General features: G+C 34.4%; 1 protein-coding gene across 6 annotated transcripts in view; it reads right to left on the reverse strand.

Annotated features, from left to right (window-relative positions):
• The window catches only part of FHIT (fragile histidine triad diadenosine triphosphatase), a 1,485,305-nt gene that overhangs the window by 980,567 nt on the left and 490,953 nt on the right, over positions 1-13,785 (reverse strand). The window lies entirely within an intron of this gene.

A 13,785-nucleotide genomic window follows, 5' to 3' on the forward strand; every position in this document is an offset into this window, starting at 1 on the left:
CTTTATTTTATTTATTTCTTTATTGCTAATCATCTCACTTTAAAATAGAGAGATTGTCAACTATTACTCAGGTGGATCCAACCTAATCACAAAGGTCCTTAAATACAAAGATAGGCACAGAAGAGTCGGAGTGAGGCAATAAAACAGACTCAACTGGTCATTGCTGGCTTTGAACATGGATGAGTGCCAAGACAAGGAATGTGGACAACTGACAAAACCTGAAAAAGACAAGGAAACAGACTGAGCCCTAGGGACTTGAGAAAGAAATTCAGCCCAACCAACAAGCTGATTTTATTCCAGTGAAGTCGTTTTCAGATTTCTGATCTCCAGAACTTTAAAATAATAAATCTGTGTTGTTTTGAGTCACTATGTTTGTGGTGACTTTATACAGCAGCTATAGGACACTAAAATATGACATGCCATCTACTATTTGTATTCGCTATGTCAATGCAGAGATAGAAGTCTGTGTTAATAGTACGGTTCAACCATCACTTACACTGTATAGGAATTCTCACTCTTGTAATTAGTCTCTGCATGTTTCTGAACCAGGGGAATGGGGGCAACTAAAAGATTAAAGGTCTTTCCTCCTTCTAGCCATAGCACAAGTGCACCGAGTTGAAATTGCTCATTCCAGTTCCACCAAACTTCAAATTAGTAGAATCCTTTATAAGAATTTAGAATAGCTTTGACTGTAAGAATTAGTTTTTGGTGGTGGTAGCTTTATGTGTGTGTGCACGTGCACATACACACACACACACACACACACACACACACACACACACACACTACTATCCAGGCATCAATTTAATTTCATATAATCTTCAATCCCTTCCTGGTTAAGGTATTGATCCTCTTACTTCACACCCTTGTGAGTGAATGAAAACTTGAGAAATTATACTTTTATATAAAGTGAGAACGCGTTTCTAACTATAAGAATTCTTTTTCCTCTAAATAGGTAGAACCAAGGCCTATTTTACTTTTGCACAGCACTACTTTTCCCTAGGGAAAGAGTAAAAGATCACATTTTTAAATGTGTCTCTCTCTGGATAGGAGGCTAGTAGGAGTGTGATTTCCATATGTTTTGATTTGCCCAAGTAGGTATTTCTCTTCTCACTGGTCTCTGGAAATCACCGTGTTTACTCAAGATTTAACTCAAGAGGCTAAAGTCATGGGTAAATACTAAGAGGGAATTGACAAAGGCATATTAAGTTTCAGGGAATAAACTATACTTTCCTAAAAGAAACGCATTATTACAGAGTTGACACAGAATGGCTTTCTGTCTTTTGAGTACCAAAGGTCACATGAGCAGCCAACACCCTTCATGTGATCTTGTCTTGCAAAATTTCTGCACAGCATATAAAGGGTCAAAGCAACACACTTTAATGAATAGCACAGACTCATTCACCAATACGTACTAGATCTTAGGCCATTGGGCTTCTTACTGGTCCTACTATAAGAATCATCTTGTGCTTGCATGCTGAATACAATTGTTCTAAATACACAGGTCTTTATCTGGATCAACACTGATTGAGGAGGAAGGGTCCTCTACTATTAACAGGCAAGAGGGTCTAACATTTTCCACCATTATGACCATCAAACAAGATAAAGCCTTTTTATCTCTGGGAGGATTAAATCAAAACTTAGATAGATTGACCTTGGAGATGAGCCATTAGTCTTCGTGAGATAAATATGAATACCTGGTGGTATTATTTAATAGAGCTGCAGAGAATACTGAGGAAATTAAGCAGGCTCATATGAGAAGGACTAGAAGGCAAATATGAGATCCATAAGGACATGTGTAGGACAGAAGGACACTAAGATGTTGAATTTTGTCTGAGCATGATACTTCTCTGGTAAAGCTAACTGGTGGACTCCTCAAAATAAAGATACTCTCTATGGTATTGGCCAATGTGAGCCCAGTGTGAAAGAACATGAAAAGCATCATAACTCTTTAAAGCAAATAAATATTTTCATTTTTCCTAGGTACCTATGAAACAAGTGGTTAAGAGCATGAGCTCTGAAGTCAAATGGGTGAATGTTCAAATCCTGGCCTTGGCTTTCACAAAAATGCAATGTAAATTCTCCATGCCTCATTTCTTACATTTGTAAACTGGGGATAATACCATTACCTCACTGATTACACTGGGAGCTATATATCAGCTGAGATGATACATATAAAGCTCCTCGCATAGTCCTAACCTGTACTAAGAGCTAACTGTAACTGCTGCTCCTGCAAAAGAGAGGCTGCAAAGCATTCTGGGTAAGAATAGGACTGTTGAACAGCAAGACTGTCCAAGCAGGCTCTGCCATTTAACAGCTGTACAGCCCTGGGTAACTTATTTAAATTATCTGTGCCTCAATTTCCTCATCTATAAAATGAGAGCAATAATAATAATTATATCAGTGTCCAAGATCTTGAGGACTAAGTGAGTTAATGTTTGTAAGATATTTAGAAGAGCATCTAGCACATAACGTGTTTGATAATACATTTATTCACCTCTCTTGGTTTTAAAACTGTGATCATGGGAAGTCAAGGGCTCTTTTTTTTTTTTTTTTTTTTAAGATTTAATTTATTTACTTAACAGAGAGAGAGAGAGCAAGCGAGATTACAAGTAGGCAGAGTAGCAGCCAGAGAGGGGAGGAAGCAGGCTCCCTACCAAGCAGAGAGCCCCATGTGGGGCTCGATCCCAAGACCCTGAGATCATGACCTGAGCCAAAGGCAGAGGCTTAACCCACTGAGCCACCCAGGCCCCCCCAGTCAAGGGCTCTTTAATGATACTCTGGGGGTCTGTGTGGTAGAGTGGAGATAAGGAAGGTATGGCCCAGCCTCTCTATTCAAACAGAGTAACTCTGTTTTACATTTTCAGCTCTTGGGCAAGCTTTTCTTTGAGTAAAAGGTTCTGCTGTTTAAAAAAAAGGAAGTAATGGAGGGAAGGAGACAGGCAGTAGGAGAGAAAGGGAGGTGAGGAGAAAATAAAAAAAGGAAACAAACCAGGGTTTTATACCAAGAGGCCCTCATATAAAATACCTCTATCAGTCTGGTTTCTACAAAATATTGCATATTTTTATATGCATTATTTAGTGAATTTAACCAGGTCATTTTTAAGGTTCCCTGTAGACAGAAAATTCTGTTTCTTGAAAAGTGAATTTTAGTAAATTCAAATTTTAAACACACAACTTCCCAAACTTCTTTAGGATAAACAAAAATCTCGATAATTCTAATTTAACATGCAAATCATGAATATTCACTACAGTCAAATGAATAATAAATCACCCCTGACTTCAAGTGCTTGCCATGGAAAATTGCCTATTTCCTTAAACACGCAGAAATCTGTTTTTAAATTTATTTATTTATTTATTTATTTTTCCCTCATGATGGTTGCTCTTCAAAGCAGCCTGGAAAATGTGCCATCTTCAGCATTAAGGAGCTACAGAAGAAATGATTAAAGCAAAATATGGTATCACTAACAAAAAGGAAAGATAGAGTCCATGGATCGGAAGACTGGGTTCTGAGACACATTTTTTAAATGTCACCAGGTAAAATTTATGATATAAAAGGGAATGTTCCTTAGTCCTTCTGAGTATTATTATCTATTTGAATAATAAATCAAAAGGCTCTTTATCCATTTATGGCTGAAATTATGACCTTAGACAGATTACTGATGTGATTTACTCCTTTGATGCCAATGATATGGAAACCCAGTGAAAATATCACTGGATGGGCCCTGTGTTCTAAAAAATTAGTGAGGCTTGGTAGAACAAACATTTTGAAAGGAAAGTATAAAACTGCAAATATTTATGTCACCATTATATCAGTGAGCTCATTAAGATTTCTTTTAAATAACTACCCTTCAGTCATTGTTACACAGAAATTCCAAGTACATTCAAGCTTAAGAAAAGTACCTATTTCATAATTTGATGGAAGAACATCACTAGTATTTGGCCCCAAATTGAATTAGTAATATTTTGCCTTTAAAGACTCATGTAGTATCATTCCATTTATATAAAATTTAAAATATGCAAAAGCTACAGTGATTAGAAGTATGTACATTGATGATAAAATTAAGAAGAAATGCAAGGAAATGATTATTGCAAAGGACAGGATAGTGACTACTTCTAATGTGGTCAGAGGTTTGCAGGGGACTCTTGGGACACTGGGAATAATGAGGCTTGACCTGGATAAATCTTGACATGGGTTTTCATTTATAATTATTCACTAAACTGCACATATATATCTTATGCATTTTTCTTTTCACAATTGTGTTCAAAATTCCCTATTCTGAGGTGACTCTCCAGTCCAGTACAGAGATCATACTTATATACTAAATAAGTATTGGTTGTTTATCTGAAATTCAAATTTAACTGGGCATCCCATCCTTCATTCTTACCCCAACCAGATTAGCACAGTTAGATTACAAATACTTAAAAAGAAAAAGGCAAAATAAACCACAGATACAATGTATAGAAGTCTTGGCTATTCCTGTTTTGTATCCTGTTAATATGATAAATATGTGTTTCATGGTTTATGATGCCTCTGGGGTTCTTGTATCCAGGGACTATAAACAAAAGTAGGCTACATAGATGCAAATTATAATTTGCTTATAGGAAGGCAAAGAAGCTGACCTTTATAAATACAACCACGCCTAAGAAAGGAGAGCTTCAAGTCAAAAACAAATCTGAAAAAGAAAAAAAAAAAACTTAATTTGTTCTTTCTTTAAAGCAGTGATTTGCCTTTTGTTGTGTGCATTTGTTTGCACAGGAAAGGAAAAGACAATCAACTAGTTAAAATGGGTGCTATATTGTTCCCTTATTCACAAAGAATTACACATCTGTCTAACAATACTAACCACTCTGAAAGATAATTATGGATCAATGCTTTAAAAAATATCCTGAACTGCCTCTAGAAATGGCAAGGAGAATTCAATTAAATTATTTGTAAAAGCCAGAGTCTTTTTTTCCCTACCCATCTGCTACTTGAAATGGGATGACCTTTCAAATAGTGCTTGCGGTTCTCAAAGCAAACTCTAAATATAGAAGTGGAGTGTGTTTTTACCCTCCCCTCCCCCAACCAGGTTCAGCATAGATAGAGCATTTGTACTGACATTCTACACCACTGAAAAGAATGCAGATTTGGCCTCTGGCACATAAAAGAAGCACTTTAGGAATATCAATCAAGCTCTGTCCCATGCCTTCAGTCATGACATTTGCCTTCTATCAGAAAGGTGTGCTGTTTCCAAGATAAGTGTTTGGGAACAAGCTACACGAAGTAATTTACTCCCTGGAGAAAAACTGGAAATCCTACCCCCAAACAAATAGAATAAAGTACACGTTAGTGAAGAGTTCCTTGTTTAAGCTGCCTACAGCAAGAGAGCTAATTCAAAAAGGTCAGATATTCAAGTAACAATAGACTCAAAGCAGACTTCCCAAAGGCCTCTCCATAGGCCTTATATTATCAACTGAGAGCTGGTACTATGAGACTATTAACAGTGCTTTCTTCACCAAGTCTATAGGCCTTTTTCCTTGTTTTATTTTTGCTCCCCCTGCAGCTCTTAATTTTTAGAACATTTCCAGTTTGGTCTTTTGTGTCATTTTTTTCCTAAAAATCAGAATCTTAAAAACACATCCAATGTATTTTTCTTGATAAAAGTACAACACACACTTTTCAAAAATTTTTAAAAATTTAAAAAAAAAAAACATTAAAGATAATCTTTTATCACACCACGCACAAAAAACCACTCCAGTCTGGTGTGTCTACTTCCATTCATCTTAATGCATGACTACATCACAAAATTGCATCATAGTAGGTTAGCAACCGGAATCTAACACTGATCAACTGATTTATGCATATCTTCCTATGCCATCAATGGAAATTCATCATATATAAACTTTCATTATAACTTTGTGATTTTGTACATGTGTCTATGTGTGTACACAGTTGTGATATAAGTGAAATTATTTATTCAACTATTTATGAATATAGAGATTTAGCTTTTTTCATTAGTATAAACAAAGCTGTACTGAATATCGAATATTCAGCTTTGCAATTATTTCATTATCATTACTTTCTAGAAGCAGTGTGGCAGGACAGGAAAGTATTATGATAACGAACATTATCAAAGTTTTTACGTTAATATGGCCAAACTGTACTCCAGCGAATTGAGCAAGATATGTATACACTCTAGACAATACCCTACACTCTGGGTAACATTGAGAAGTATTAATTTTGTGTTCACTTGTGAGTCTGAACAAAAACTCATCATCACTCTATCTTTTCTTTGATTAACTATTGAGATGAAAGTTTCAGTGGTGTATTATATTGCTTCCTTTGTAAATTGTCATTCAAATATTTTACCCACTTTTTAAAAAAGATTTATTTATTTTTGGGGAGAGAGAGTGTACACACCTGAGCATGTGGGGAAGGGGGGGTGGGGCAGAGGGAGAGAATCTTTCAAGCAGACTCCCCACTGAGCAAGAAGCCTAATTCAGGGCTCTATCTCACAACCCATGAGATCATGACCTGAGAGGAAACCAAGAGTTGCATGCTCAACAGACTGAGTTACATGGGCAATGCTTGTGTCCACTTTTTAATGTGGTAAAAAGATTATCTTAAAGTACAATATTTTAAGGATTTAATGTACATATATATACAAATGAAATCAGAACAAAATGCTACAGATAATAATTATTTTAATTTTTAAAATTAACATAATAAACAAACACAAAGTTATGCATCTTAACAAAGGTATGTATGCTTAATAAATTAAATAAATGTGGGGCCCCTGGGTGGCTCATTCAGCAAAGGATCTCCTTTTGGCTCAGGTCATGATCCCAGTGTCCTGGGATTGAGCCCCATGTTGGGCTCTCTACTCAGCAGAGAGCCTGCTCTCCCTTTCCTTCTGCCTGACATCTCCCTGCTTGTGCTCACTCTCTGCCAAATAAATAAAATCTTTTTAAAAATAATTAAATAAATTACATAAACATATATACACACACACACAAAATATATCAGTACTTTCCCGTCCTATTGCCAATCCCATTTTCCCATAACTAATAAAAAAAATAAAAAATAAAAACAATTACTTTTTATGCTTCCACAGCTTTCTCTAGTTTCATACAAATACATACAAACATAAATTATATATAGAACCATTCTTTCGTTTTTCACTTAAATGAACTCAATACTTTCCCAACTAGTCCAATCAAAGGACTATTTACCAAATGTATCATGTACATGTTGAATATCACATAGAGGTCTATTTTTATTCATTGCACAGTAGAGGTATAAATATGGTCACAATTTCCCTATTAATGAGTTTTTTGTTAGTGTTTTCTCTTGCTTTGTTTTGTTTTTGCCACTAAAACAATACAGCACACATCTTTGAATATGCATTTGTATACAATAGATTAAAGATTCCCAACAATGGAAGTACCAGGTTAAAGAGTAGGTATACCATTCATTTTGATAGATAATGCCAGACTTGTCAGAATTTGAGAACATTCTACTTTCTCATTATGATTTGATTTGTATTTCTATGATGACTGCTGACAAAGTTGAGCAGATTTTCATGCCTATTGCTCATTTAAATTTTCTTTTTTTGTGAATTACCAATTAGTATCTTTAGCTATTTTTTTCAAATATGGTATAAAACTTTATCTCATCAGTGTATGAATTCCTAGTTTTCTAATATTTATATTGTTAAATGCTGTACACTTACATCTTTAATTTATCTTAAGTTTTTTTTTTTAATTTTATGGTGAGAAATAGGGCTTATCATTTATAACTTACAAATGAAAAGCCAGCTTTCACATCATTTTTTTATAGAAACATCCATTTCCCACTTAAATAAAAAGCCACTTATACTAAATATTTAGCTCACTATTATATACTTGGATCTGTTTCTGACTTTTTCCTATTCCAATGTCAATTTTTATCATGGCCAATAACATACTATTTGAATAACAGCAACTTTATGCCTGATTCTTGATTTCAGCTCAGGTCATGATCTCAGGGTTGTGAGATCAAGCCCCGTGCCAGGCTCCTCATTGAGTGTGGAGCCTACTTAAGATTCTCTCTCTCCTTTTTCCTCTGCTCCTCTCTCCCTGTTTGTACATGTACATGCGAGGTCTCTCTCTCTGAAAAAATAAAAAAAATAAAAATAAAAATAAAAAAACCCAAACCCCAGCAGCTTTAAGTTTTAAGACATTAAGTTTTAATGTCTAGAAGAAAGAATAAAAATAAAAAGCTGTTGCAATTGTGACTGGAATTCCATGAACATATGTATGGTTTTAGGAAGGAATGACATTTTACAATAATAAATATTAGGGAATACAGAATGATGATTTCCTTTCTTGTTAAATGCATTACTAAAGATTTTATATTTTTTTATGTAAATGAAAATTTTCTATTTCTTTGTAACTGGTTATTGAAGGTATAAATATGCTTTGATTTTAATATATTTATCTTGCAGCCATCCAGCTTACATGTTTTCTTAGTCTGTAACAGAGTCAGTCTTAAGTTTGCTGGGAATATAATCATACCATCTCAAAATGAGGATAACTCTGTTAAATATCTTCCAATATTTATGTTGTTTAATTTTATTGTTTAATTACATCATGTAGAACCCACAACAGTACCAAATAACAGTGTTGACAGTAAATATTCCTCTGCATTTTTCCTAGTCTTAATAGCAATGGCTTTTATATATTAACTGTTTAATGTTACGGGAGGTTTTGTGAATACATATTATTATGTTTAATTAACATCCTCCAATGTCCATTTTATTTAGAAAATCATTTTAAATTTCTAATAAATTTTAGAACATTACTTTTTGGCATGTGTACTAGGTTGAAATTTATGGCCACTTAGAATCTCAGATGACCTTATTTTGAAATGGGGTCCTGGCAGATGTACAGATGAGGTCATATTGGGTTAGGGTGGCCCTGTCCACCCTATCCTCAAAAGAAGAGAAAATGGAGGCAAAAACAGACAGACAGGTAAAAGTCCATGTGATAACAAAGGCAGAGATCGACGTGACATGTCTACATGCCAAGGAATAAGAACTGACAGTAACCACCTGAAGCTAGAAAAAGGCAAGAAAAGATGACCCCTTACAGCATTTGAAGGAGGCATTATCCTGTTGGCACCTTTATCTTAGATCCTTAGTATCCAAAACTGTGACAGAAAAAATTTCTGTTATTTTAAGCTACCCAGTTTGGTAATTAGTTACAGCAGCCGTAAGAAACTAATATAGCATGTATTTATAAAATCATATCATTTTTATCTCTTAATTTGCTAATGTGATGAACAGTGCAGATGAATTCCCAATTTTGAACCAGTTTATAATTTTTAAAGTAAACCTGATTTCAAATGTTTTATTATATTTTCATAAGCAGACTTAAGTTGCTATTTTCATAAGCAACTTAAGTTGCTATTTTTTAAAATCATATACATAGAAAAATGAAGTTGGTATGAAATATCTTTTAGTGCAACTGATATTAGGTTTGGATATAAAATTATTTTGGATTTGTACTATTACTTGAGGCCCCTTTCCTTTTTCTCTACAGTCTTAAATTGTTTGATAACCATAAAGAGTATCTGTTTTTAAAGCTTAAATTAAATTTAGCTGTAAAACCATCTGGGCGTGGAGCCTTTTTCAGTGGTACATCTTAAATAATCTTCCACTTTTTTTCTCTGATTATTATTATGAAAATATTTTGACTTTTCTTATGTGAGTACTGATAATGTATATGTTCCTAAAGAATCACCATTTCTTCTAGGTTTTCAAATAAATGGCTACAGAATTTTTTTTTTTTTTCAAAGATGTGGTAGTTACCAGTATTGACTGGTAGAGTTGACCAGGAAACTAGAAGGATACATACCACTTTTCTCCTACTACTACATGTGGATTGAATCAAAGGGGGGCACTCCTCAAAGGAAGAAAAGAATCATTCTTCAGTCAAGCATATCGAAGTAGCTCTTATCACTGGCAAGAACCTCTAAACAAAATATTTTCATCTGAATCACCAGGTATGCATCACAATAAAATTTAGATAGTTGGTCCTCAAGTTATTCTATACTTTCCTAGAGTCTTAGCAAAGCTATGCAGAAATTTTCTTGACATTTCCATTAAGCTACAATAAAGTTTCTATTTTTTTAAACACTTGACAAAATAAAAAAAAGAATTATTCTTCCCTCACACCTGCACACATTTAAAAATATCTCCAACTTATCTAAGAAACAATTTTCTCTACAACTCTCCCAGACTTCATACTCATATCCTTTTATTCATAGCAGATGGAGGAAATTAGAGTAACACATTTGCTCTAAAATCATTAGTGTTGCCTCAGCACTTCCTATCTAAAATGGCATTTCAAGGGGTTATTGTTACGTGGATCAAGAGTTTGCTCTAGGCACAAAGAGACATAAAAGCCAATTTAAAACATTTTTTTTCACAATGAGCTTTTGCATCTTAATTTCTTCAACATCATATTCCAGTTGGATTTTAAACACAAATCAAGTGGGAGAACGGAGAGGTCTGATTTCTGTCAGGGGTCATATTTTGTTCCACGGCTAGTCCTCTGACAAATCATTATAGCTGCTTTGGAAAGCACTGTTCTCAAAACTGTCCACCAACTGCTGGGTAGTCTGGAAGACTAGGAATATATTTTTACCTCTCAGATATCAGCCTGCCCTTTAGCCTCCTGAAATGCCTAAAACTAAAATAGGTGGTGAGCTTCAGATAACAGCAACTCTGTCCCAGATCAAAACAATCCCTGGCTGAAGAAAGACCAATCTGTGAGAGTTTCTTTAGCATATACTGTATTAAGTCTACTGTAAAAAAAAAAAAAATTTAAGTTTAATAAACTACACACCTGGAAAATACAATCTTGTGTATACATAAGAGTAATCATGGAGCATGATACCAGATCTTTCTATACTATATTACAATTTTCAAACTCCCTTCATGTCACATTTGTATGTCATCCTCATAAATCTATAATGAATGTAAAATAAAAGAAAAAGGAGACATAAACATAGTGGTCTTAAGATGAAAGTGACATTAAAGATCATCAATAAACCTCTTTTACAGGTGAGAAAATGGAGGCCAAAGGGGAATAAGGACCTTTGCCTTCTTGCGTAGTCACCCTGCGAGGCTAATAGAGTGAAAGCCAGTCACAAGAGTTACCATAAAGAGTCATAAAGACCAGGAAGAGAAACAGAATGGAAATAAAAACACTAATTCTGATTTAACATATTTTCTTAAAAGAAGAAATTCTGTTGAATTAAAGCTTAAAATTCAAGATTCATCTCTAAGGACCACTTGGCTATGATGGTTTTAAGCCATTATTAGAGCCCTTAGAGAGAAGAGCAATTTTAAAATTCATATTTCCAGTAAATATGTGCAAGTCTTCAAGAACATATTCATGCAGTTGTAAACAGTATACACATACACACAAAAAACACCTTGAAAGTCACTATTATATAACTACTGAAAGGAAGCTAAATATTCCATAGCTCAGTTAAGTTATTCATGCATTTACACCCTTTAACTCACCCTCTACTTTCCCATTGCAGCAAGGACCTAGTCAATTATCTTAATACTTTGACCTCTCTATCACACAATAAAGTTTTAAAATGATCTTCCCTTTAAAGGAAAATATATTACTAGTAGTATTTTCTGTGATAGCGTTCTCAAAAATACATGTCAACAATGCAGAGGCCAGAGTGCTAGTATCTTTCATTCAACAGAAAATAGCCATTTTCCATGACTCAATCCAGAATATTTTTTAAAATCTAGATCTAGGATATCATAAGTCAAGTAAAAGATTGTATTATAGAAAAGTACAAACATAAAAAAACATTAAAAGTGGAGTCATCGTTTTAAAAGGAAGAAATTTACAGCAGCAGTGAAAGATCATATCAGGGTTAGAGGATTGGAGGACAATCTCTGTGTCAGAATCCACACATTATTGTCAGACCCACCTCGACATTTTAAAACTGCTTTTAGTCACCTTTTAAACGGCTGAGAATTGAGAACATAAAACACAATGTCAACGCACCACAGAAAGTTTTATGATTCTCTTCAAAAAAATAAAAAAAAAGTAAGAACAAACCTCTCTATTTCCATTCTGGATCTGCACAATATATGCTTGCATCCCATTTGCTCTGATTCATTTACATTTTGCTGAATTTTGTTTTTGTCCATTTTCATCTTTCAAAAGATTTTTAAAAAATCAACAACAACAAAAAGCCCTCAAAAGATGCTTTCAAGATGAAACCGCAAAGAAAATAAGTACATGAATTAGTGAAACAACATTCAAGTTTATACAAATGGGAGAGTTACGTCTTTTCTCATCTTCTCCGAGAATTAATTGCCCTGCTGAAATTAGACATAAGCATGCTCCATGCTCCATGCAGACAGGAGCCCAAGCTCGAAGTAAACTCTTGGAATGATAATAATACTGCCCCCTGACTCTTTTCACATGGCTACGTTTTTGACATTTCCTTCAATATTCTACCCAGTTGTGGTAGGACTATGACAAAAGATTTCTCTAGGAATGACGGGCACATCCATGGTGAATGGCAGGGAATCACAATAGGCAACAAGCTCCTTTAGTGGCCCCAAAAAGCCCACAGGTCTTCTGCAAACCTTACACATACATGCTCTAAGGAAAGCATATCAAAAATGGAAACTGTGAGGACAATTTTAATCACCCAACAGACTATTCTATGATCTAGCAAATCTTCCAAGCTTATACAAGCTTATACTCTCTCCCTGCCCCTCAGTCTCTTTAAATGTTTATATGAGGGTTTTTACACATGGATGGAGATGACCTTAATATAGTATTTATTTTAATCTACCCAAGGACAAACTACAAATAGCTAAATTTGACTATAGTGGAATTTTCTTGGTTATTTTTAATTTGACTCAAATCACCTCTATGGGCTATAGAACTTTTCTCCCAGACCCTGGGAGATGTCAGGTGTCACTAATCAGAGTTGGCCCATCTTGTAGTCAGTGCAGCCCAAAGTTCTGCCTGCAAAGTAGCAATTAGAGTCAAGTCTCTTCTGGAAATGCCAATTACTGCTCTTTGTTTTCCCTGTTGAATGTCTCCTTAATATAAGAATGACATATCATTTTTACCCTATCAAATTAGAAAATATTATTTGAAATAACACTCATAGCTGGCAAGAAGGCAGGGAAAGAAGCATGCCAAAGATGCTGGTGAAAATGCAAAATGCAATATCTTTTATGGAAAACAATCTGCCAACATATACCATGACATTTTTATCCTATGGTATTCACTGATTTTCTTTGGGGAACATTGTTCCATATGTCTAAATAGTCTTAAAACCAGACTTTTTAGCATCTGTATAGTATTGTATTATGTAAATATAGTATACTATAGTTTTTCTTTGTTTTCACATGTCAACATTTTAGTTTTCTATTTCGATTACTATAAATAATGTAGATAACATCTTTATAAATACATTTTTAAATTGCATCTTGTTTATTCGTTAGGATAGATTCTTAGAAATGGAAATACAGCTGTTAGCAGGTGTACCTTCAAGTTTAATTTTGTCCTAACTACTACAGAATTGCAATTAGCAAACCAATTCTTCAACTAAAATTCTAGTGGATCATCATTTACAAGGAGCAAAATACATAGTGATAAAAATGGCCCTGCTTATTTACAGAGCCTTGAGAATGGGTAATTTCTCCAAGGAAATCAAATCAGATAACACATATGATTGAGTAGCCATTAACTCAAAAAGGACAAATC

Source organism: Meles meles, chromosome 20 (assembly GCF_922984935.1).
Source record: "Meles meles chromosome 20, mMelMel3.1 paternal haplotype, whole genome shotgun sequence".
NCBI classification, from domain to species: Eukaryota; Metazoa; Chordata; class Mammalia; order Carnivora; family Mustelidae; genus Meles; species Meles meles.